General features: G+C 47.0%; 3 non-coding genes across 3 annotated transcripts; all 3 read right to left on the bottom strand.

Moving 5' to 3' along the window:
• Window positions 1–17,439: 17,439 nt before the first annotated feature.
• trnar-ucg (transfer RNA arginine (anticodon UCG)) lies at window positions 17,440–17,529 on the bottom strand. Its single transcript is given in 2 exon segments — window positions 17,440–17,475; window positions 17,493–17,529. It is a non-coding gene; the product is annotated as a tRNA-Arg (tRNA).
• Window positions 17,530–22,436: 4,907 nt separating this feature from the next.
• Window positions 22,437–22,510, bottom strand: trnai-gau (transfer RNA isoleucine (anticodon GAU)). The gene has a single exon. It is a non-coding gene; the product is annotated as a tRNA-Ile (tRNA).
• A 3,210-nt stretch (window positions 22,511–25,720) lies between these two features.
• On the bottom strand, window positions 25,721–25,802 carry trnas-cga (transfer RNA serine (anticodon CGA)). The gene has a single exon. It is a non-coding gene; the product is annotated as a tRNA-Ser (tRNA).
• Between the last annotated feature and the right edge of the window lie 781 nt (window positions 25,803–26,583).

The following is a 26,583-nucleotide window of genomic DNA, read 5'->3' as shown; positions in this document are numbered from 1 at the left end:
ATCGAACGTGCATGGTGCATGTTAGCAGGTCTGCAGTAAAAGTAACGGCAAGAGAGCGCCTCCTGCTTATCTAAGGTGCGCGGTGCATGTTAACAGGACTGCATTATAAGTAATGGCGAGTGTGCGCCCCCTGCTGGTCTAATGCGCACAGTGCAAGTTAGCCGGTCTGCAGTACAAGTAATGACGAGTGTGCGCCCGCTGCTGGTCTAAGGTGCCCGGTGCATGTTAGCAGGTCTGCAGTATAGGTAACGGCAAGAGTGCGCCTCCTGCTGATCTGAGGGACCCGGTGCATGTTAGCAGGCCTGCAGTATAGGTAATGGAGAGTGCGCGCCCCCTTCTGGTCTAATGCGCACAGTGTACGTTAGCGGGTCCGCAGTAAAAGTAACCGCAAATGTGCGCCCCCTGCTGGTCTAATGCGAACAGTGCACGGTAGCCGGTCTGCAGTATAAGTAACGGCGAGTGTGCGCCTGCTGCTGGTCTAAGGTGCCCGGTGCATGTTAGCATGTCTGCAGTATAAGTAACGGCGATGGTGCGCCCGCTGCTGGTCTAAGGTGCCCGGTGCATGTTAGCAGGTCTGCAGTATAGGTAATGGAGAGTGTTCGCCCCCTGCTGGTCTAATGCTCACGGAGCACGTTAGCGGGACCGCAGTAAAAGTAACCGCGAATGTGCGCCCCCTGCTGGTCTAAGGTGCACAGTGCACGTTAGCCGGTCTGCAGTATAAGTGCGAATGCAAGAGCGCCCTCTGGTGGTTTAATGCGGACAGTGTGATGCCTTCAACCATTAACGTGCTTGTGTTTGATAGTTATTTTTTTTTTTAATAAAGTGTTTATGAAGACATTAAGTTCCTGACACTGAAATAATTCAACTCAGAGGGAAAAAATGAGCAATTCTTACAGCAGATAATTTATTCTATGGGTGGAAGGAATGTCTAAGGGGGTTACCGAGTGATGTTGAAAACATTATTAACTTTTCTGCCATTCAGCCGAATTGTGATGAAATTTGAGGTTTTTCTCAATTTAAAGACTGTATTTTAAGGGGTTCAGTAAAAATGCTCAGTGTTTATGACACCGGGGTTCTGTGTGAGGAGCTGGTGAGTTTAACAGGGTCAGCACTGAATGCTGGAAGTTCTCTGTCTCTCTGAATGGTGCAGGTGGTGTGGGCGGGTCAGGGTTGATTGACAGCTGAAGGCTGTTTCTGGTTCAGTAAATGTAGAGTGTTCCTTCCAAATGCTTTTTGATTGACAGCTGCAAACGACTTCTTTGTCTCAGGTCACATTAAGTGAATCATTCTTTGATCATTCCGTGTTTGCTTTAAAGGGGTTTACTGTCAGTCACGGAACAGTCTGAAGCTGCTTGACACGGGTTTACTGTCATTCTCGATCATTCTCTGTCTTCTTCAAATGGGTTAACTCTCAGTCCCGGATCATCCACTCGGAGCAGCAGGGAGCAGCGAGGAGGAGCCCGGCTTAAAAACCGGCGGCAGTTGCGAGGCCCGACCACTCGGAGCAGCAGGGAGCAGCGAGGAGGAGCCCGGCTTAAAAACCGGCGGCAGTTGCGAGGCCCGACCACTCGGAGCAGCAGGGAGCAGCGAGGAGGAGCCCGGCTTAAAAACCGGTGGCAGTTGCGAGGCCCGACCACTCGGAGCAGCAGGGAGCAGCGAGGAGGACCCCGGCTTAAAAACCGGCGGCAGTTGCGAGGCCCGACCACTCGGAGCAGCAGGGAGCAGCGAGGAGGAGCCCGGCTTAAAAACCGGCGGCAGTTGCGAGGCCCGACCACTCGGAGCAGCAGGGAGCAGCGAGGAGGAGCCCGGCTTAAAAACCGGCGGCAGTTGCGAGGCCCGACCACTCGGAGCAGCAGGGAGCAGCGAGGAGGAGCCCGGCTTAAAAACCGGCGGCAGTTGCGAGGCCCGACCACTCGGAGCAGCATGGAGCAGCGAGTAGGAGCCCGGCTTAATAACCGGCGGCAGTTGCGAGGCCCGACCACTCGGAGCAGCAGGGAGCAGCGAGGAGGAGCCCGGCTTAAAAACCGGCGGCAGTTGTGAGGCCCGACCACTCAGAGCAGCAGGGAGCAGCGAGGAGGAGCCCGGCTTAAAAACCGGCGGCAGTTGTGAGGCCCGACCACTCGGAGCAGCAGGGAGCAGCGAGGAGGAGCCGGGCTTAAAAACCGGCGACAGTTGCGAGGCCCGACCACTCGGAGCAGCAGGGAGCAGCGAGGAGGAGCCCGGCTTAAAAACCGGCGGCAGTTGCGAGGCCCGACCACTCGGAGCAGCAGAGGAGAGAGGTAAAAAGTCATCAGTGTGTGAAGTCACCAGGGAGCAGGTAAGTGATTGGTTGGTGACTATTTCTCTTTTTTAAACTTTAACTCTGTAGTTTATAGTGACTAGGGTCTTTTCTGGTGTAGCAGGGACTGTAGGTAGACTATACAAGCGCCTTAGAGGTATCTTTAATTGGTGATAGTGAATTTAATTTAAATTAATTAAAGGGTAAGTCATGCCAGGAGAGCCCAGCTCCGTGATGTGCTCCTCTTGCTCTATGTGGGATTTCAGGGACACTGCCCCTGATGACCACGTGTGCAGGAAATGCATCCATCTGCAGCTACTAGCAGACCGCATTGAGGCGCTGGAGCTGTGGGTGGATGGGTTGTTGAGCATTCACGATGCTGAGAGGGTCGTGGATAGCACGTTTAGTGAGTTGGTCACACCGCAGGGAAGGGTTGCACAGGAAGAAAGGAAATGGGTGACCACCAGGCGGAGCAATAGAAGCAGGCAGGTAGTGCAGGAGACCCCTGTGACCATTCCCCTCTCAAACAGGTGTACCGATTTGGATACTGTTGAGGGGGATGACTCACCAGGGGAAGGCAGCAGCAGCCAACTTCCTGGCACTGGGGGTGCTCCTGCTGCCCAGGAAGGGAGGAAAAAGAGTGGGAGAGCAATAGTAGTAGGGGATTCTATAGTAAGGGGAACAGATAGGCGTTTCTGTGGCCGTAGACGTGAATCCAGGATGGTTTGTTGCCTCCCTGGTGCCAGGGTCAAGGATGTCACTGAGCGGCTGCAGGGCATTCTGGAGGGGGAAGGTGAACAGGCCGAGGTCGTGGTCCACATTCGTACCAACGACATAGGTAAAAAGAGGGATGAGGTCCTGCAGCAAGAATTTAGGGAGCTAGGTGGAAGATTAAAGAGCAGGACCTCAAAGGTTGTAATCTCTGGATTACTCCTGGTGCCACGTGCTAGTGAGTATAGGAACAGGAAGATAGAACAGATGAATGCGTGGCTAAAGGGATGGTGCAGGGGGGAGGGCTTTAGTTTCCTGGATCACTGGGCCTGCTTCTGGGGAAGGTGGGACTTGTACAAGTCGGACGGTCTACATCTGAAACAGAGGGGGACCAATATCCTTGCGGGGAGGTTTGCTAGCACTGCTGGGGGGGGTTTAAACTAACTTGGCAGGGGGATGGGATACAGAGTGGAGCTATCGTAGGGGGTGATTTACAGCCAAATACAGAGGAAAAAACAAGTCAGCTGGGAAGGCAGAGAAAATATGTGACGGCAAAAGGAAATATGGCAAGGCTGGAAGGCATTTATTTTAATGCAAGGAGTCTTGCAAATAAGGTGGATGAACTGAAGTTGTTGTTGAACACATGGGAGTACGATATTGTTGCTACCACGGAGACATGGTTGAGGGAGGGTCAGGACTGGCAGCTCAATATTCCAGGGTATAGAATCTTCAGGAGAGACAGAGGGGGGTGTAAATGGGGAGGGGGTGTTGCAATATTAATTAAGGAGTCGATTACTGCTGTAAGGAGGGATGATATATTAGCGGGTTCCTCTAATGAGGCCATATGGGTCGAAATTAAAAACGAAAAGGGGGCAAGCACCTTGCTGGGAGTGTACTATAGGCCCCCAAACAGTCAGGGGGAGAGAGAGGAACAGATATGTAGGCAAATCTCAGAGAAGTGCGAAAATAATAGGGTAATAATAGTGGGGGATTTCAACTTCCCCAATATTAATTGGGATTGTCAGAGTGTGAAAGGCTTAGAGGGTGCAGAATTCTTAAAGTGCATCCAGGACAGCTTTTTGAGACAACATGTAGAAAGTCCTACAAGAGAGGGGGCGGTACTGGACCTAATTCTAGGGAATGTAGCCCGGCAAGTGGTGAAAGTGTCAGTAGGAGAGCATTTTGGCGACAGTGACCATAATTCGGTGAGATTTAAGGTGGTCATGGAAAAAGACAATGACGGCCCGGAAATAAGGGTTCTAAATTGGGGGATGGCCGATTTTAATATGATAAGGCAGGATCTGGCCAAAGTGGACTGGGAGCAGCTACTTATAGGAAAATCCACATCAAAGAAGTGGGAGGCTTTCAGAAGGGAAATAGAGAGAGTACAACGCCAACATGTTCCTGTAAAGGTCAAGGGTGGGACCAACAAGCAAAGGGAACCTTGGATGACAAGGGATATACAAAAATGCATTGGGAAAAAAAGGGGGGCTTTTGGCAGTTACAAAAGACTAAAGACGGAGGAAGCCCTAGAGGAGTATAAAAAGTGCAGGGGCCTACTTAAAAAAGAAATTAGGAGGGCGAGGAGGGGCCATGAAATAACACTGGCGAGCAAAATAAAGGAAAATCCTAAGATGTTTTATAAGTATATTAAGGGCAAGAGAATAACCAGGGAAAGGGTAGGGCCCATTGGGGACCAAAGTGGCAATCTGTGTGTAGAGCCAGATGATGTAGGCGGTGTTTTAAATGATTTTTTTGCATCTGTGTTCACTGTGGAGAAAGATGATGTAGACATAGAAATCGGGCAAGGGGACTGTGACATACTTGAACATATTAGCATCGGGAGGGAGGAGGTACTAGCGGTTTTAGCAGGCCAAAAAGTTGATAAATCCCCAGGCCCGGACGAGATGTATCCCAGGCTGTTGTGTGAGGCAAGGGAGGAGATTGCAGGGGCTCTGACACAAATTTTCAGAACCTCTCTGGCCACAGGGGATGTACCAGTGGACTGGAGAACAGCTAACGTAGTACCATTATTCAAGAAGGGTAGCAGGGATAAACCAGGGAATTACAGGCCAGTGAACCTAACATCTGTGGTAGGGAAATTATTGGAAAAAATTCTGAGGGACAAAATTAGTCTCCACTTGGAGAGGCAAGGATTAATCGGGGATAGTCAGCATGGCTTTGTCAAGGGTAAATCATGTCTGACAAATCTGATTGAATTTTTCGAGGGGGTGACTAGGTGTGTGGATGAGGAAAATGCTGTGGATGTGGTTTACATGGACTTCAGTAAAGCTTTTGACAAAGCCCCGCATAGGAGACTGGTCAAGAAGGTAAGAGCCCATGGGATCCAGGGTGCCTTGGCGCGTTGGGAAACAGGAGGCTGAGAGGTGACCTTTAAAATTATTTAAATTATGAAGAGCTTTGATATTTCAAATTAATGAACAGATCCGCTTCGAACAGGGTTCAAACCATCACGCCTAAATCATATTGAACTTCATGACCAACGCCGCAACCAATCAGATATCGCAGCTGAAAATACTCCTCTTTGAAACAGGCCCAGATGCAGAATGATCATAGAATCATAGAATGGTTACAGCACAGAAGGAGGCCATTCGGTCCATCAAGCCCGTGCTGGCTCTCTGTAAGAGCACTACAGCTAGTCCCACCCGCACACCTGCCTATGCCCCGTAGCTCTGCAATTTTTGCTCATTCAGGTACTTATCCAAGTCCCTTTTTGAAGGCCGTGATTGAATCTGCCTCCGCCACCATTTCCAGTTACTAACCAATCACTGCGTAAAAAAGTTTTTCCACGTGTCAACTTTGGTTCTTCTGCAAATCACATTAAATCTGTGCCCTCCGGCTCTCGACCCTTCTGACATAAGAACATAAGAAATAGGAGCAGAACTAGGCCATTTGAACCTTCGAGCCATTATCTGCTCTGACTAGGCCACTCATGATTTTGAAATGGCCCGGGACTGACATGATCTGTACAAACAGCACATCCCGTTTAAACAGACACGGAATGACCCGGGACTGACAGTACATCCCTTTTAAACAGACACAGAATGATCCGGGACTGACAGTACATCCCTTTTAAACAGACACAGAATGACCCGGGACTGACAGCACATCCCTTTTAAACAGACACAGAATGATCCGGGACTGACAGTACATCCCTTTTAAACAGACACAGAATGACCCGGGACTGACAGCACATCCCTTTTAAACAGACATGGAATGATCCGGGACTGACAGTACAACCCTTTTAAACAGACACAGAATGATCCGGGACTGACAGCACATCCCTTTTAAACAGACACAGAATGATCCGGGACTGACAGTACATCCCTTTTAAACAGACACAGAATGACACGGGACTGACAGCACATCCCTTTTAAACAGACATGGAATGATCCGGGACTGACAGTACAACCCTTTTAAACAGACACAGAATGATCCGGGACTGACAGCACATCCCTTTTAAACAGACACAGAATGACACGGGACTGACAGAACATCCCTTTTAAACAGACACAGAATGATCCGGGATTGACAGTTGATCCCTTTAAACAGACACAGAATGAATCACTTTCGTACTGGGACAAGTAAGTCGTTTGTATCATTCAGTCCAAAAAAGCTGATGGTTAGGAATTTCCTGAATTGATGAACCACAGGCAGCCTTCAGTTGTCTGTAAAGAAACAGACTTTCTACCATGCACCGTGCACACTCACCCACCAGGGCGCACAATCGCCTTTACTTACACTGCAGACCTGCTTACATGCACCGTGCCTGTTAACCCACCAGGTGGGGCACATTCGCCATCATTTTTAAAGTATACTGATATTAATAGCAATTTTTGTTAAACAAGTCTATTATTTTCCCCTAATATCCTGGTCTAGCAAAAGACTATCGAACTCAGATATACAATCATTAAATGATCTAGCAATAACTGCCTTTTGTGGGAGGGAGTTCCACACTTCGACCTTTCTTTGTATGAAGAAATGTTTCCTAATTTCTCTCTTGAACGGCCTGGATCCTATTTTAAGGTTTGGTCCCCTTGACCTAGACTCTACCTCACCCCCCCACAACCCACACCTGCCCCCCCCGCCACCCCCCATCCCTCGCCCCAGTGGAAAACGTTTCCCTCTGTCTACTCTATCAATTACCTTCAATATCCTAAAAATCAGAATCTGCCCACATGGCAGACTGGTAAGACAGGTAAACGACCAAAGGATCCAAGGAAAGTGACAAGTTGGAAGCAAAGGGTCGTGGTCGATGGGAGTTTGTGACTGGAAGGCTGTTCAGTGGTGTTTAGCATGGCTCAGTACTAGGTCCCGTGCTTTTTGTGTTATATCTCACTGATTTAGACTTCAATGTAGGATTAAGAAGTTTGCCGATGTTGTATAAACATTGTCCATGTGGTTGTTAGTGAGGAAGAAAGCTCCAGACTGCAGGACGTTATCAATGAATTGGTCAGGTGGGCAGAAAAGTGGCAAATGGAATTCAATTCGTGGAAGTGAGAGGTAATGCATTCGGAGAGGGCTAACAGGACAAAGGAATACACAATAAATGGTAGGATATTGAGAAGCGTAAAAGAACAGAGGGACATTGGAGAGGATGTCCACAGGTCCATGAAGGTAGCAGAACAGGTAGAAAAAGTGGTTAAGAAGGCAATTGCAAAAGACTGCGGATGCTGGAATCTGAAATAAAAACAAAAAGAGCTGGCAATATTCAGCAGGTCATTATTTCAGATTGCCTGCTGAATATTTCCAGCATTTTCTGTTTTTATTTCAGATGAGCTGCTGAATATTTCCAGAATTTTCTGTTTTTATTTCAGATGAGCTGCTGAATATGAGAATACCAAGGTCAAGGAAATAGAAACAAGAAACTGTGAAGGCAGCAAGAAGTAAAATAAAAAGGCTAAACTGATCTTTGGCTGCTAATATGGCTGGCGCCCACAATGTTACACCTTGCTGTTAGAAACAATGTAAGGCAGGGTGCAGAAGTTATACAGACAATAGGCGATCAGAAAACACATTACCCTGATTGCAAACGCATTACCATAATGTTTAGGTGATCGGGAACCCATTACCAGGATATTTACTTAACTGTAACCCATTCAGTAAAATGTGACTTCTTTATTTCAAACTGCCAGGCCAGGAAATCAAATTAACTGTATACGTGCACAGCTCGGGATTGGTGCAGACTGTACGATGTGTTAATGTCTTCTCAAATGCAAGTATAATAATGTAACACACTGTAGGACAAACTGCTTGCTCTGTTGGATTCGCAGACTCTTGCAGGAGTCGGTGTCGATATATCAGAGTTAGACTCCGCGGATAATAAATCGTTTGAATTCTCCAGTTGTTCGACTCAGTGTTTACTGAACCAGACTGAGGGTAAAAGAATCCGTTCTAACATTTGGTGTCAGAAGTGGGATCTCAACGGACAGTCACCGAGAGTATGCGAACTAGGAGCTGAATCGTCTCAGGCGTGGAGGGAGGAAATGGGCCCCCGATGTGAGTAACTTTTGTACTGCCTCGGTTTTCCTCCGATTCCGCCAGTCCGACGATGAGTCGGCCAATCGCTAACTCCCGTCTGGTGTCCCGCCGAGATCCAGGTCAGTCTGGCGAATACTGGAAGGGATAGGTGATTAGGTCAGTGATCGGATATCACTGAGGGTCAGTGATCGGATATCACTGAGGGTCAGTGATCGGATATCACTGAGGGTCAGTGATCGGATATCACTGAGGGTCAGTGATCGGGTATCGCTGAGGGTCAGTGATCGGATATCGCTGAGGGTCAGTGATCGGACATCACTGAGGGTCAGTATACGTACTGAGGGAATAACTAGGAACTGTTTAAACTTAGAAATAACACTTGTGTCAGGTAAAGAGTGTCGACCTTGTATCTCACTTGGCCCGCCTAGGCTCTGAACAAGTTTAAAACGCGACTGTGTAAAGTTCACAAGGGGAGTAAGATGGGCAACTGTTTAGATACCACGACTGAATCGGGTAGCGCCTTACAGACCCTTTGTGAACAACATCCTGACAAAGCGAAGCAACTCAGACAGTTGTCGGGAGGATTGAATAAGAAATTAGGAAGTGATCAATGGCCACTAGGAGGAACTAAGAATCTAGATGCCGCTAAAAAGGCTCAAGAACTAATTTGGAAAAGTAACAGGGGTACCACAGCCAAAGAACTAATTGCCCTATGGAGACAGTACTGTAAGGAACTGAAAGAAACTTCCTTGTTAGCAAGCTGGCAGGATAATGGCTTAAAATTAGGAATAGCACTTACAGGGGGAGGGGTAGTCAAATCAGTAGAGGTATTGAAAAAGGAATGCGCTCATGAGAAACGCTCAAAACAGGAGTCTGAAAAGACCACGAGCGAGCCTGGAAAGGCTGATAAGAGTGGATTACGTAATCCAATGGTTGGCCTTGCCTTGACAGAGGGAGATGGTGATGATGATTTGGACGAATGGAATCACAGGGCCCAGGTTGTTCCCCACGCTCCCCCCCCCCCGTACGTTAACATTTATCCCCCGGTGGCACCCGCACCAGCTGTACAAACCACCGCGCCAACACCTCAAGTATCTGCCAGTGCCGTTTCCCCGCCGCCGTCAGTCACGGTTCAAGTAAATAATCCCCCGCCAGTCCAGATGGGAGACCAACAACCGGGTCCCCAGTATACCAACCCTGTTGCCTTTTACACACGACTGAGGACTAAGAATAATCGGCCCCCGACGACACCCTCCCCACCCCAACCCAGTCCATCAAGGTCACGAAAACGGAGAAATCAAAGGCAGATGATTCAAAGTCAGAGACTAGAGAGTCAGAGCCAGAGTACCCTCAAGGCTTTAAGGTCCTTTTTAGAGTGCCGGGTCCATAGTGACATTGACAGTGGAGATTCAGGAGATGACTTGTCATCCCTGGAATCACGATCCGATACCGAGAGACCCGCCAGACATAAACCGACACCCCGGCAGTTGCCAGTGAGACAAATGCCTAACCCTGCCTTTAACGCAAATATTCCAGTGGCCGCCGATAACCCCCGAACCATAGGTATCTTCTACCCCTGGAAACCTAACGAGATAATGGCTATCTTAGCCGGGATGCCAGATAGGAAGAAATCCCCCACCTTGTTTGTAGAAATCCTCCGGACTACTATACTCGTCTATAATGCTGAATCAAGAGACTTATGGGTGTTAGTACAGCAGATCTTGAATCTCGCCGAACATGCAAGGTTAACCTAGGCTTTGAGGATCATGCCACATTAGAGGCTCAACACGCACAGAGTGCTGCTCGTGAATGCGCCATACTCAGTGCTTTAACCACCACCCTGCAGAAACCCATTGATGTATCCAAGGTATTGGATACTAAACCACGAAAGGGCGAGGGAGCAGAGGAATTCCTAGAGAGATTCTCTGAGGTATATCGGAGTCAGTCAGGAGATGCTAATTACCGGAACGGAGCAAACGCGCCGCAATACTGTGCTATCCTGATAAATTGTCTACCAACCTCGGTGTCTGAAGCAATTAAGACTAACAATATGGACTGGTCAGAGAATAGTCCCAGCCAGATGGCCAGGGCAGTGAAATATTATTGGAAAGAGAGTAAGAGTCAGGAGAGTCAGCCCCAGGTCAAGGTCAAGACTGAGTACGTGATAAAAAAGCAAGAGCCAAAGCCCACCCAAGATGTGATAGGATATCAGACGGAACTCCAGTACTGCGTCCCAGGGTGGGTTGATAGACAAGGGTACAGAGATATCAGCCATCCCAACGGACTAACCGTCCCTAATTATGGCCCACCCTACGCTCCCCCAAGACAAAATTTCGGCGATAGAGGAAGAGGAGGGAGGCAAGCAGGGTCAGATACCTGTTTTAATTGTGGCCAGCAAGGCCATTGGAGCAGGGAATGTCCCTCCCGAAGACAAGGAAGAGGGGGCCACATGCAAGGACAACGGGGAGGTTGACAGGGAAATCGGGGACGAGGAAGATATACAGACTTCTCCCAGAATAATCCGTTTCCCCAGTACTGACTAGCCAACCTCGTGGCGAATGGGTTCCAGTCAGACAAGGAGCCCCTTTCTGTCCCTGCTGATTGAAGGGAGCTGACATACGTTTCTGGTAGACACCGGAGCTGCTATGTCATCTGTCCGATCAGAGCTCAATCTCCCTAAATCCGGGGAGAGACAAAGCCTGTCCTGATTCCAAGGACAAGTGTGCCAGTACCCAATATCAGAACCAGTTGAAGTAACATTTCAAAATGAGCCTGTGAAACACCAATTCGTGATCATAAATGGGCTGGATTGCAATCTCATGGCCAGAGACCTGTTATGTGCATTTCAATTAAGAAGCATTGTACTACTATCAACCCAGCATGTTTTCTCACAGAACCACCTCGAACAAACAGACCCAGGACATGATTGTCTATTTTTAATCACGGAAGATACCTCCGTCAGTGAGGATCTATCTGATGCCCCAATGCAGAGTCCTGACACAACCATGTATGTAGATGGAAGTGCGTCCGTCAGTCCCCTTGGGAAAAGACTTTCTGGATATGCAATCGCAGATCAGGACAGTAATACTTTGGAGTCTGCCGCCTTTGAGTTTCCGTATTCCGCCCAACAAGCAGAACTGTTCGCATTAATACGAGCTTGTATCTTAGGGAAGGACTTAAAGGTTAACGTTTATACAGACTCGAGATATGCCTTCGGAGTGGTTCATGATTTCGGACAATTATGGAAAAACAGAGGGTTCCTAACCTCTGCAGGAACACAGATATCCCATCAGAAATTAGTATCTGATTTGCTACAAGTCCTCATGCTACCAAAACAGATCTCCGTGATAAAGTGCTCCGCACACACAGCAGGACAGACCCCTGTAGATATAGGGAATAGATGCGCAGACCAGGAAGCTAGGGAAGCGTCCCAGGAACAACGAGTGGTTGTGCCTAGAATGATGAGCCAGACTAAAAGCTCAAATAAAAGCAAGTCTCCCTCGGAAAAGCCAATGCCAACCATCCAAGACGTCATTAAGTTACAGGAGGACGCTCCTGACCGTGATAAGGGACTGTGGAAACAGCTCGGTTGTACATATGATTGTGTGTCTAAATTATGGGTCACCCCTGCCGAGCAAAACTTGTATGTCAGATGAGCTAGCATTATGGGTTATTGAATGTATACACTTTGCAACTCATTGTGGTACCAGAGCAACTAGTGACACGTTATTAGCTACATGGTGGCATCCTAGATTACAAGCTCTGGCTCAAGGTACTAGCAGTCGCTGCCTCATTTGTCAGCAGCATAACCCGGGAAAAGGCATACCTTGTGAAATGGGTAAGACGCCATTACCCACGGGTCCCATTGAGACACTCCAGATGGACTATATTGAGTTAGAAAGGTGTCAGTGTTATAAATATGTACTGGTTATTGTTGATGTATTTAGTAAGTGGATTGAGGCCTACCCGACTACGAATAACAAAGCCTCCACTGTTGTAAAAGTTTTAATGAGAGAAATTATTCCAAGGTACGGAATTCCAAACCGATTAAGTTCAGACAACGGCCCTCACTTTGTGGGTCTGGTAAACAAGGAGTTCTGCACACAAATGGGCATCCAACAGCAGCTACATTGTGCCTACAGGCCACAGGCCGCCGGACTGGTCGAGCGGGCTAATCAGACCTTGAAAAATAAACTTGCCAAATTACAGGCCGAGACGGGAACTACATGGCTCAAATTACTCCCCGTGGCCTTGTTCCAAATACGTACTATCCCGGCTGGTGCCACCCCAACTGCTGCCAAAGTAGAGGGAAAGAGTGCTTGGGTCCGCCTCCACCACTGTAAAATTGTCAGTAATGCTATGCCTAAAACTTAAAGAATGCTAACCTCTCTTGCTTCCAAGAAATCTCTCCCTAAACAGACGTGCCGCGCCGACCAGCCATGCAGACGTCGCTGTGGATCCTCTCTATCAGTGCCCTGATCACCCTTGGAATAACTCAACGGCCCAGAAGGTGGACATGCCGGTGGAACCAACCAAGCGGGTACACCACCTATGCCACGGAGACGTGCTTCGGTGCAATGATGATAACCCAGGCGGGTTCAGGAAATGGAACGTGATCAACTGGGACACCTACATTGGGCTTATTAGACAGCCCCACCGCTCGCTAATGCTGAGATACATACACAGAGGAACATTGCCATGCCATTGGACCAAGTGTAAATTTGATTACGTCTGTTGACGCCAGGTGACCAAGTCTGTTACTGCAGGACCATGCAACAGAACTACCGATACCAAAGGACAAAGCTGTTATCCAAAGTCCAACCAGGAAAAGAAAAGAAATGGACTGCCCCCTATGAGCAGCTTCGACTATTCGAGGGTAGAAGGTACCCTCACAAAGAGACGTAAACGAGATCTCCAACACACTTTCCCTGAAGAAACCCCGACGGGCAACCTATTCCTCCAGACTCACGCAGCCCTATACTCACCAGAGTCAATTGTTTGTTATCCGCCCCTGATATCTGTTGAGGGGGTGTTTACCCCAACCCCGGTTATTGTTCCCCCGGACTTTCTTTTAGATGCTCTCCTCCTCCCTCCCACAAACAATATAACAATACCCTATACCTTAACCCCGCCCGCCAGTTGCCTGAAACCAAGCAGGGACCCTGGTGGCTATGAGAATTGTTGGAATGGGACGGGCTATGGCTGTAGGTCAGTATGGGTTAAGCAGAACTACACCTGCTTGATGACACGCTGCCTCCACCATCAGTGTACGATAGGACCAGACACCGGTAGCTGCACATGTGAGCAATCCGTATGTGTGTCAATAACCGAAGGAGTACAAGTTTTATGTGGAGAAGGGGATGGGACAACTCTGAAGGTAGGGGGGGAAACCTTTATGCTAGTAAAAATAGCTAATACCCAGCCTACTGATACTCGTGAGATCCAAGGGTTTGACTATTTCCTTCCCCCGAGCCATTTAAGCACAAGGCAGAAAGAGGTATCTGTGATATATACCAAACCAGGCTACTTTTTCTTGAGCCAAGGAAAAGCCACTAATTTCATGGTAGTAGATACCGCCCCCAGACGGTAGCCATCGCTACCTTAACCCCTACCACAGTACCCTCCCCCTCCCAATGGACATCCCACCGAAAAATAGTAGTCAGGGCAGCCTCGAAAGAGTTTTGCTCCAAGTGGAAAAATCCTGAATCCCTAGGAGGACACAGAACCTCTATAGGATATGGATTTGCTGGCCTGTTCTCTATAGGCTATATTGGAGCCTATCTGGCCGCCAATAACCGGAACTATCTTATCTGTGGCCTCACCATCCTGGGAAATGCTACCATGGGGGCCCTCGACGCAGTCACTAAAGAATTGTCAGAACTCAGGTTATTCACTATGCAAAACAGATATGCCCTAGACTACCTGCTGGCCCGAGAAGGTGGTGTCTGTGCAATAGTAAAAGGTAAATGCCTTATGGGAGTCCGAGACCAGACAAAGAACATCACCCGCTTTATCACTAAGATAAGGGAACAAATGGATAATATGAAGGAAGCAAGTAACTGGGGAGATTGGGGATTTGGAGGATGGTATGACTGGTTGATAAATATGGCTATGCACCTAGTAGTTGCAATCGCCTGTATTTTTATTGGACTAGCAATCATGAAATGTGTGCTAGGAAGAATGCAGCTAGCTTTGGAAAAAATAGGTAGCCCGAAGATGTAAATGGTAAGACTGACCAATGAATGTGAAATGAAGGAAGTAAAGTATGATGACAATGAAGAATTTGATCGACTAAATAAGATAGACGTAACCGAATAACGGTTGGTTATCATAGAATGATAAAAGGAGGGATTGAGAATACCAAGGTCAAAGAAATAGAAACAAGAAACTGTGAAGGCAGCAAGAAGTAAAATAAAAAGGCTAAACTGATCTTTGGCTGCTAATATGGCTGGCGCCCACAATGTTACACCTTGCTGTTAGAAACACTGTAAAGCAGAGTGCAGAAGGTATACAGACAACAGGCGATCAGAAAACACATTACCGTGATTGCAAACGCATTACCATAATGTTTAGGTGATCGGGAACCCATTACCAGGATATTTACTTAACTGTAACCCATTCAGTAAAATGTGACTTCTTTATTTCAAACTGCCAGGCCAGGAAATCAAATTAACTGTATACGTGCACAGCTCGGGATTGGTGCAGACTGTACGATGTGTTAATGTCTTCTCAAATGCAAGTATAATAATGTAACACACTGTAGGACAAACTGCTTGCTCTGTTGGATTCGCAGACTCTTGCAGGAGTCAGTGTCGATATATCAGAGTAAGACTCCGCGGATAATAAATCGTTTGAATTCTCCAGTTGTTCGACTCAATGTTTACTGAACCAGACTGAGGGTAAAAGAATCCGTTCTAACAAATATTTCCAGCAGTTTCTGTTTTTATTATTGGTTAAAAAGTCCGAGGGAATATTTTCCTTTATTAGGCGGCAGGTGGTTAAGAAGGCAAATGGTATCTTGGCCTTCATAGCGAGAGGGTTTGAGCCCAGGAACAGGGATGTCTTGCTGCAGTTGTACAGGGCCTTGGTGAGACCACATCTTGAGTATTGTGTGCAGTTTTGGTCGCCTTATCTGAGGAAGGACATTCTTGCCATGGAAGGAGTTCTGCAAAGATTCACCAGGCAGATAGCTGGGATGGCAGGAATGATGTATGAGGGGAGATTGTGTCGATCGGGCTTATACTCACTGGGGTTTAGAAGAATGAGAGGGGATCTAATTGAAACGTATAAAATTCTGACAGGACTGGACTGACTAGATGCAGGAACGATGTTCCCGATGGTCGGTGAATCCAGAACCAGGTGTCACAGACTAAGGATAAGGGATAAGCCAATTAGGACAGAGATGAGGAGGAATTTCTTCATCCAGCGAGTGCTGAACCTATGGAATTCTCTACCACAGAAGGCAGCAGAGGCCAATACATTAAATATATTCAAGAAGGAGTTGGATATATTTCTTAAGGCTAAAGGGATCAACGGTTATGGGGAGAAAGCAGGGACCGGGTACTGTATTTGGATGATCAGCCATGATCTCATTGAATGGTGGAGTAGGCTCGAGGGGCCGAACGGCCTACTCCTGCTCCTATCTTCTATGTTTCTATGTTTGTATTAGCCAAGGCATAGAATTCAAGAACAGTCTGGTTATGTTTGAACAGTATAAAACACTTGTTAGGCCACAGCTAGAGTACTGCAGACAGCTTTGGTCACCACAGTACAGGAAAGATGTTATTGCACTAGAGAGGGTACCGAGGAGATTTACTAGGATGTTGCCAGGACTGGAAAATTTTAGCTGTAAGTAAAGATTGGATAGGGTTGGGTTGTTATCTTTGGAGCAGCGGAGGTGGAGTGGAGACATAATTGAGGTGCATAAAATTCTGAGGGGCCAAGATACAGTGGATAGGAAGGACCTATTTCCCTTAGCAGAAATGTCAATGATCAGGGGCGTAGATTTAAAGTAACTGGTAAAATGATTAAAGAGGAGTTGACAAGAACCATTTTCACACAGAGAGTGGAGCGGATCTGGAAGTCACTACCGATCACATTAATAGAAAGCACTATGGACATGTACTTGAAGTGCTGTACACGACAGGGCTACGGACCCAGAGCTGGAAAGTGGGATTAGACAGAATATCTCTTTTTCGTCTGGCAAAGACACGATGGGCCGAATGGCCTCCTTCTCTGGCGTAAATTTCTGTATTTCTATGATCACTACCCTTAATCTTCAATATTCCAGGGAATACAAGCCTAGATTATGTGATCTCTGCTCATAGCCTAACCCTTGGAGCCCTGGTAACACACTCGTGAATCTGCACCGCACATCCTCCAAGGTCAATATATCCTTTCTAAGGTGCAGTGCGCAGAACTGTACACAGTGACCTAACCAGGCCTCTGTGCAGCTGATACACAACTTCCTTCCATTTATATTGTGCAGGGAAGTTGTCTAATAGTTTGCATAGGTCATTTCACTGTTGAAAAGTTGCATTTGCACAGCTGCGATGGCCGAGTGGTTAAGGTGTTGGACTTGAAATCCAATGGGGTTTCCCTGCGCAGATTCGAACCTTGCACGCAGTGATTCTACTGCAAATTCTTTTTTTTTATTTCATCGGTTCCCTGTGGACATCACTGGCCCCGAAACTGATTAGAATTCCCTCCACTGCACGTTATGACACTGATTAACCCAAAGCTGTTGTTCCAATTGGAAACACTAATTTGTCATCAATTAGAAATTGTGGATTTGTTTGAAACTATTTGCAAAGATCAGTGAGAAATTTACACATAAGACAGCACGTAAAAATTCCATTTAATAAAGAACCCTGCAATGTTTGGAAGGAAAAGAGTGGAAACGCGGTTTGGTTTTCTAAAGTTGAACCCGAATTAAAAAGTGTGTAAAACGACCGCGGCAGGACTCGAACCTGCAATCTTCTGATAGCATTCAGAATTTACACCGAAGTCAGACGCCTTATCCATTAGGCCACGCGGCCACACAAAAATAGACTCAACAAATCCTAATAATGAGTGATTAAACTCCGTTACTGTGTTCATTTCATTAACAACAGAGAATACTGGAAACACTCAGCAGGTCAGGCAGCATCGAGTGAGGGAGAAACAGAGTTAACCTTTCAGGTCGAACCCTTCGTCAGAACTGGAAAAGGTTAGGGAAGAGGGATTTTTAAGCAGGGGTGGGTGGAGGCGAGGTAAGAACAAAGGAAATGTCTGTGATAGAATGGACGGCAGGAGAGATTGACTTACAAAAGGGATGATGGTGCAAGGCAAAAGGAGAGGTAATAGGACAAGTTAACGAACAAAAGATGGCTCAAGATGAGGTGTGAATGATTATGGCAGAAACATTAACAACTGTCATGTGAGGAAAAATGAGAACAAATTAAAAAAATTAAAGAAATACAGGGGCCAATTTATAGTCTGAAATTGTTGAACTCGGTGTTAAGTCCAGAAGGCTGTAAAGTGCCTAATAGAAAGATGAGGTGCTGTTCCTCGAGCTTACATAGAGCTTTATTGGAACAGTGTAACAGGCCAAGGAAGGAGAGATCAGAGAGGGAGTGGAGCAGATAATTATAGTGACAGGCGACCGGAAGCTCGGGGTCACACTTGCCGACTGTTCTGCAAAGCGGTCACCCAATCTGCATTTGGTGTCACAATGTAGATTCAGCGAATACAGTAACTAAATTGTAAGAAGTACAGGTAATCGCTGATTCACCTGGAAGGAGTGTTTGGTGCCCTGGGCGATGGGAAGGAAGGAGTTAAAAGGGCACGTGTTGCATCTCCTGCACTTGCATGGGATGGTGCCCGGCGAAGGAGAAGGGGTGTTGGGGTGATAGAGGAGTGGACCAGGCTGTCATGGAGAGAGCGGTCCCTTCGAAATGCTGAAAGGGAGGAGGGGAAGATGTGTTTGGTGGTGGGATCATGCTGGAGGTGGTGGAAATGGCGCAGGATGATCCGTTGAATGTGGAGGCGGGTGGGGTGAAAGGTGAGGGCAAGGGGGGAACCCTATTATGTTTCTGGGAGTGAGCGGAATGGGTGAGAGCAGTCGTGCGGGAAATTGAACAGACTCGGTCGTGTGTCATGTCAACCATGGTAGAGGGGGACCCTCAGTTGAGGAAAATGGAAGACATACCGGAAGCACTGGTATGGAAGGTGGCCTCATCAGAACAGATGCAACAGAGACAGAGAAACTGGGAGAATGGAAAAGAATGGAATGGATAAATCCCCAGGGACTGATAATCTACATCCTAGTGTACTTAAGGAAGTGGCCCTAGAAATAGTCGATGCATTGCTGGTCATCTTCCAAAATTCGATAGACTCTGGAACAGTTCCCATGGATTGGAGGGTAGCTAATGTTACCCCACTATTCAAAAAAGGTGGTAGAGAGAAAACGGGGAATTATAGACCGGTAAGCCTGACATCGGTAGTGGGGGAAATGCTATGTGGATGTGGTGTATTTGGACATTCAGAAGGCTTTTGAGAAGGTCCCGCACAAGAGATTAGCGTGTAAAGTTAAGGCACATGGGATTGGGGGCAAGGTACTGACTTGGATAGATAACTGGTTGGCAGACAGGAAGCAAAGAGTTGGAATAAACGGGTCTTTTTCCGAGTGGCAGGCAGTGACTAGTGGGGTACCACAGGGATTGGTGCTAGGACCCCAGTTATTCACAATATATATTAATGATCTAGACGAGGGAACTAGATGTAATATCTCCAAGTTTACAGATGACACAAAGCTGGGTGGGCATGTGTGCTGTGAGGAGGATGCCGAGAAACTCCAGTATGATTTGGACAGGTTGGGTGATTGGGAAGAAGCATGTCCGATGCAGTATAATGTGGATAAATGCGAGGTTGTCCACTTTGGTGGCAAAAACAGGAAGGCAGATTATTATCTGAACGTCAATAGATTGGGAGAAGGGGAAGTGCAACTAGACCTGGGTGTCCTTGTGCACTAGTCGCTGAAGGTAAGCATGCAGGTGCAGCAGGCGGTTAAGAAGGCAAATGGTATGTTGGCCTTCATAGCGAGAGGGTTCGAGTACAGGAGCAAGGATGTCTTGCTGCAGTTGTACAGGGCCTTGGTGAGACCACATCTTGAGCATTGTGTGCAGTTTTGGTCGCCTTATCTGAGGAAGGATGTTCTTGCCATGGAGTGAGAGCAGTGAAGATTCACCAGACTGATACCTGGGATGGCAGGAATGACATATGAGGAGAGATTGGGTTGATTGGTCTTATACTCGCTGGAGTTTAGAAGAATGAGAGGTGATCTCATTGATACTTATAAAATACTAACAGGACTCGACAGACTAGATGCAGTAAGGATGTTCCCGATGGCCGGGGATTCCAGAACCAGGGGTCACAGCCTAAGGATAAGGGGTAAGCCATTTAGGACAGAGATGAGGAGGAATTACTTCATCCAGAGAGTGGTGAACCTGTGGAATTCTCTACCACAGAAGTCAGTGGAGGCAAATTCATTAAATATATTCAAGAAGGAGTTAGATATATTTCTTAAGGCTAAAGGGATCAAGGGATATGGGGAGAAGGCAGGGACAGGGTACTGAATTTGGATGATCAGCCATGATCTAATTGAATGGTGGAGCAGGCTCGAGGGGCCGAATGCCTACAACTGCACCTATCTTCTATGTCTCTATGTTTCTATGTTTCTATGAGTCCTTACAGCAAGCGTGGTGGGAGGAAGTGTGGTCCAGGTAGCTGTGGGAGTCAGTGGGCTTATAGTGGATGTTGGTCGATAGCCTATCCCCAGAAATGGAGACAGAGAAGTCAAGGAAGGGAAGGGAAGAGTCGGAGATGGACCATGTGAAGGTGAGGGAAGGGTGGAAATTGGAGGCAAAGTGAAAGAAATTATCTAGTTCAGGGCGAGAGCAGGAAACGGCACCAATACAATCATCGATGTACCGGAAAAAGAGGTGAGGAAGGGGACCTGAGTAGGACCTGAACAAAGAATGTTCCACATATCCCACAAAAAGGCAGGCATAGCTAGGGCCCATGCAGGTACCTATAGCAACACCTTTAATTTGGAGGAAGTGAATGGAATCAAAGGAGAAGTTGTACAATGTGAGAACAAGTGCAGCCAGGCGGACAAAGGCGGTGGTGGATGGGGACTGGTGGGGCCTCTGTTCAAGGAAGAAGTGGAGCCGCTTAAGGCCGTCCTGGTGGTGGATGGAGGTGTAGAGGGAATGGACATCCAGAGTGAAAAGGAGACATTTGGGGCCAGGAAACAGTAAACTGTTAAAATACGGAGGGTGTTGGAAAGTCGCACATGTAGGTGGGAAGGGACTGGACAAGTCGAGAAAAAATATAGTGAAGATAGGAAGAAATCAGTTCTGTGGAGCAAGAACAGGGCGCAACAATTGGTCAACCAGGGCAGTCCTGTTTGTGGATCTTGCGAAGGATGCAGAAGTGGGCAGTGCAGTGTTGAGGAACTGAGATGTTGGCGGCCATGGGGGGAAGATTTCCATAGGAGCTGAGGTCAGTGACAGTCTTGGAAACAATTGCTTGATGTTCAGTAGTGGGGTCATGGTCCAGGGGGAGGTGGGAGGAGCTGTCAGAGAGTTGCCGTTCAACCTCCGGATGGTAGAGGACGGTTCTCCAAACAACAACAGCACTACCTTTGTCAGTAGGTTTAATAACAATGTTAGGGTTTCGATCGGAGAGAACGGAGTGCTGCAAGTTCAGGGGGAGTTAGGTTGGAGTGGGTGAGGGGAGCAGGGAACTGGAGATGGCCGATGTCATTTCAGTCTCATTCTTTGCACTCCAAACCAACAGAGAGAGTAGACAATGGTAATGCAGTAGATGTAATTTATCTGGATTTTCAGAAGGCCTTCGATAATGTACCCCATAATAGACTGATGAACAAGGTCAGAGAATCCGGAGTCAGGTGAGAAGTAGCAGACTGGATTGTTGGCTGGTTTAAGGAGAGAAGGCAGATAGTCCGACTACCGGGTAGTTTATTCACAGTGGCAGAAGGTGCGTAGTGGTGTTCCACAAGTATCAGAGCTGGAGCCACTGCTGTTCGCAGTTTATATTAACGATTTAGACTTAGTAATCAGAAACACAATTTATAAATTTGCAGATGACACCAAATTGGGGGGGATAGTCAATACTGGGGAGGACTGCAACAAGTTACAGGAGGGCATTAATAAACTTGCAGAATTGGCATAGAATTGGCAAATGAATTTGAACACAAATAAGTGTGACGTATTTCATTATGCTAGGAAGAATAGGGAGGTCACTTTAAAAGATCTTTAAAATTATGAAAGGTTTTGATAGAGTGGATACAGAGAGAATGATTCCACTTGTGGGGAAGAGCATAACTAGAGGCCATCAATATAAGATAGTCAGCAAGAAATCCAATCGGGAATTCAGCAGAAACATCTTTACCCAGAGAGTGGTGAGAATGTGGAACTCGCTACCACAGGGAGTGGTTGAAGCGAATAGTTTAGATGCATTTTAGAGGAGGCTAGGTAAGCAAATGTGGGAGAAGTGAATAGAGGGTTATGCTGATAGATTTAGATGAGGAAAGACTGGAGGAGGATCGAGTGGAACATAAACGGTGGCATGGACTGGTTGGACCGAACGGTCTGTTTCTGGTGGTATGTTAATAATGAGCGATTAAACCCCGGGATTGTATTTATTTCAGTTCTATTCTTTGCACTCCAAACCAATCAGCAGCTGTGAACCGTTCACTGATTGAAATACGAGAAGTCCCGATGGATCTGGAATTGTTCATTTAATGTTGGAAACGCTCCGCAGGTCATAAGTCAGGATTTCCAGCTTTGCTTCAAAGTATTACAGGTCCCGTGTGAGTTTCCATCCAAACTTTTCAACAAATAACAAAATCAAGAAACTACCCTCTCTACCAAAAATCAAATGGCCCGTACAGGGATTGAACCCGCGACCTTGGCGTTATCAGCACCACGCTCTAACCAACTGAGCTAACCAGCCATCGGGTTTGGTTCATGTGTATAAGCTTATATTTTCGAGACTCTACCTGACGATTTCCTGCATTAATCTTTCAGCATACACCTGCAGTTGTCAATCATACACTATCCTATCGGCAAATACTGTACATATGGCACTGTGTGCCACACATGACAATAGCCAACACAAGTGCCAGGCAATGGCCAGCTCCAACAAGCAAAAGTCTAACCACCGCCCCTTCACATTCAACAGCAAGACCATCACCGAATCAGCTGCCACCATCATCAACAACAACTTGCATTTACATAGCACCATTAACGTAGTAAAACGTCCCAAGGCGCTGCACAGGAGTATTTTCAGACAAAACATTTGACACCAATCCACATAAGGAGAAATTCGGGCAGGTGACCAAAAGCTTGGTCAAAGAGATAGGTTATAAGGAGCATCTTAAAGGAGGAAAGAGAGGTGGACAGGTTTAGGCAGGGAATTCCAAAGCATAGGGCAACAGGAAAGTTGAGCGATTATAATCAGGGATGCTCAAGAGGGCAGGATTAGAGGAGCGCAGATATCTCAGGGGGTTGTGGGGTTGAAGGAGATTACAGAGATAGGGAGGGGCGAGGCCATGGAGGGAACAGAAAAGCAAAATATTATTGAAATGGAGAGAGACTACAGAATGCTGCGGTTAAGTGGGATCTGGGTGTCCTCGTACATGAAACACAAAATGTTACCATGCAGTAATTAAGTAGGCAAATGGAATGTTGGCCTTTATTGCAAGGGGCATGGGGTATAAAAGTAGGGAAGTATTGCTACAATTGTACAGGTGAGGCCACGCCGAGAGTACTGCATACATTTTTGTTCTCCTTATTTAAGGAGGGATATACTTGCATTGGAGACAGTTCAGAGAAGGTTCTCTAGGTTGATCCCTGGGATGAAGGGATTGTCTTATGAGGAAAGGTTGAGCAGGTTGGGCCTATACTCATTGGAGGTTAGAAGAATGAGAGGTGATCTTATTGAAAAATATCAGATTCTGAGGGGGCTTGACAGGGTAGATGTTGAGAGGTTGTTTTCCCTCATGGGGGAATCTAGAATCAGGTGGCATAGTTTCAGAATAAGGATTTGTCTATTTAAGACGCAGATGAGGAGGAATTTCTTCTCTCAGAGGGTTGTGAATCTTTGGAATTATCTACCCCAGAGAGCTGTGGAGCCTGAATCATTGATTATGTTCAAGGCTGAGATAGACAGACTGTTGAAATATCGGAGAGTCAAGGGTTATGGAAGAACAGGCAGAAAAGTGGAGTTGAGGCCAAGATCAGATCAGCCATGACCTTATTGAATGGTGGAGCAGGCTCGAGGGGCCGAATGGCCTACTCCTGCTCCTATTTCTTATGTTCTTATGTTCTTATAAGGGCAGCCGGTGCATGGGAACACCATCACCTCCAAGTTCCCCTCCAAGTTACACACCATCCCGACGTGAAAATATATCACCATAACTTCATCGTCGCTAGGTCAAAATCCTGGAAATCCCTCCCTAACAGTACTATTGGAGCACCTTCACCTCATTGACTGCAGCGGGTCAAGAGGGCTTCTCACTACCACCTTCTCAAGGGCAATTAGGGATGGGCAATTAATGCTGGCCTTGCGAGCGATGCACAAGTCCTAGGAACAAATTACATTAAATTAAAATCGTTACGACTGGATGTGGCAGGATTGCAGAGCTTTGATCTGATCCGTTGGCTGTTGGATCGCTTCGCTCTGTCTACACATGCTGTTTCCATAGCTTAGCATGTGTGTAGTCCTGTGTTGTAACTTCATGAGGTTGGCAGCTCATTTTCAGTACGCCTGGTGCTGCTCCTGAAATGCTCTTCTACACTCCTCATTGAACCAGGGTTGGTCCCCTGTCTTGATGCTAATGGTAGGGTGAGGGATATGCCGGTCCATAAGGTTACAGATTGTGGTGGAATACAATTCCAAAACTGAGGCCCGCTCTGCCCTCTCGGGTGGACATAAAAGATCCCATGGCACTATTGGAAGAAGAGCAGGGGATGATGAGGTTTACCCCGGTGTCCTGTAGCCAATATTCATCCTCAAATCAACATCACTAAAACAGGTGATCCTCGATTATCACATTGTGGGAGCTTGCTGTGCACAAATTGGCTGCTGCTGTTTGTCCTACATTACAACAGTGACTACAACTACAACTACAACTACATTGCCTGTAAAGCGCTTTGAGACGTCCTCAGGTGAAAGGCGCTGTAGAAATCAGAGTCTTTATTTTACAGCCTTTGAAGTCACAGAATCACAGAAACCCCACAGTGCAGATAGAGGCCATTTCGGCCCATCGAGCCTGCACCGACACATATCCCACCCGATCCCCGTAACGCCTGCACCAACACATATCCCACCCTATCCCCGTAACCCCACGTATTTAATCCCCCTAACACTAAGGGTCAATTTATCATAGCCAATTAACCTAACCTGCACATCTTTGGACTGTGGGAGGAAACCGGAGCACTGACAACTGACAAAAACCAAAAATCAACATAAATTGAATTTAACAGCAAAAGGAGTGAAGGCAGGCCGGTTAGCTCAGTAGGTTAAAGCGTGGTGCTAATAACGCCAAGGTCGCGGGTTCGATACCCGTGCGGGCCATTTACTTTTTGATGGTGTGGGTAGTTTCTTAATTTTGCTATTTGCTGAAAAGATTGGAGCTTTAATACTTTGAAGCAAAGCTACAAAACCTTAGTTCTGCCGAGAACTCAAGGAACTGGAAGGTTGACCTTGTGTCTATCTGTCCACAGATGGCGCTGATCTACAAATTACTCCTACTGTTCGCGTGGCCTAAAGGATAACGCGTCAGACTTCGGTATTAATTTTGAGGTTATCAGAATATTGCAGGTTCGAGTTCTGCCACGGTCTTTTTACACACTTTTTAATTCGTGTTCAGTTTTATAAAACCAAACCGTGTTCCCACTTACTAGCTGAAGGTGATTCCCTACCAAACACTGCAGGGCTCTTTATTAATTAGTATTTTTGATGCTGCTTTGTGTGTGTATTGCTCACTAGTTCCCAACAAATCCACAATATCTAATTGATGCCGATAAATTATTAGTGTTTCAATTGGAACTTTGGGTTAATCAGTGTAATAAAGTGCAGTGGAGGGAATTCTGATCAATTTCGGGGCCAGTGATCACCACATGGAGCCGATGAAATAAAATAAAGAATTTGCATCAAAGTCGCTGCGAGCAGGGTTCGAACCTGCGCAGGGAAACCCCATTGGATTTCGAGTCCAACGCCTTAACCACTCGGCCATCGCAGCTGCACATTAGCAATGTGAAAATGCTTCCTACTGCGAGTGAGTCAGGAACTAGCTCAGAGAAGACAGGTCATAAATACTCACCGATAAATCCAGCAGGGAATTCAGGATTAACTTCTTTGGCCAAAGAGCGCTGAGAATGCAGTAGTTGAGGCGAATACTACAGATGCATTTGAGAGGAAGGGAGAAAGGAATAGAAGGATATGCTGATAGGGTTTTTTAAATTCGTTTATGGGATGTGGGTGCTCTGGCAAGGCCAGCATTAAATGCCCATCCCTAATTGCCCCTTGAGAAGGTGGTGGTGAGCCGCCTTCTTGAACCGCTGCAGTCCGTGTGGTGAATGTACTCCCACAGTGCTGTTAGGGAGGGAGTTCCAGGATTTTGACCCAGCGACGATGAAGGATCGGCAATATACTTCTAAGTGAGAATGGTGTGTGACTTGGAGGGGAACTTGGAGGTGGGGGTGTTCCCATGCGCCTGCTGTGCTTGTCCTTCTCGGTGGAAGAGGTTGCGTGTTTGGCAGGTGCTGCTGAAGAAGCCTTGGTGAGTTGCTGCAGTGCATCTTGTAGATGGTACGCACTGCACCCACGGTGCGCCGGTGGTGGAGGGAGTGAATGTTTAAGGTGGTGGATGGGGTGCCAATCAAGCAGGCTGAATTGTCCTAGATGGTGTCGAACTTCTTGAGTGTTGTTGGAGCTGCACTCATCCAGGCAAGTGGAGAGAATTCCATCACACTCCTTACTTGTGCCTTGTAGATGGTAGAAAGGCTTTGGTGAGTCAGGAG

This window comes from Somniosus microcephalus, unplaced genomic scaffold (genome assembly GCF_052327205.1).
Source record: "Somniosus microcephalus isolate GS21.2 unplaced genomic scaffold, FLI_Smic_1.0 unresolved_chr8, whole genome shotgun sequence".
NCBI lineage: Eukaryota > Metazoa > Chordata > Chondrichthyes > Squaliformes > Somniosidae > Somniosus > Somniosus microcephalus.
This window is presented reverse-complemented; position numbering and strand designations above follow the sequence as displayed.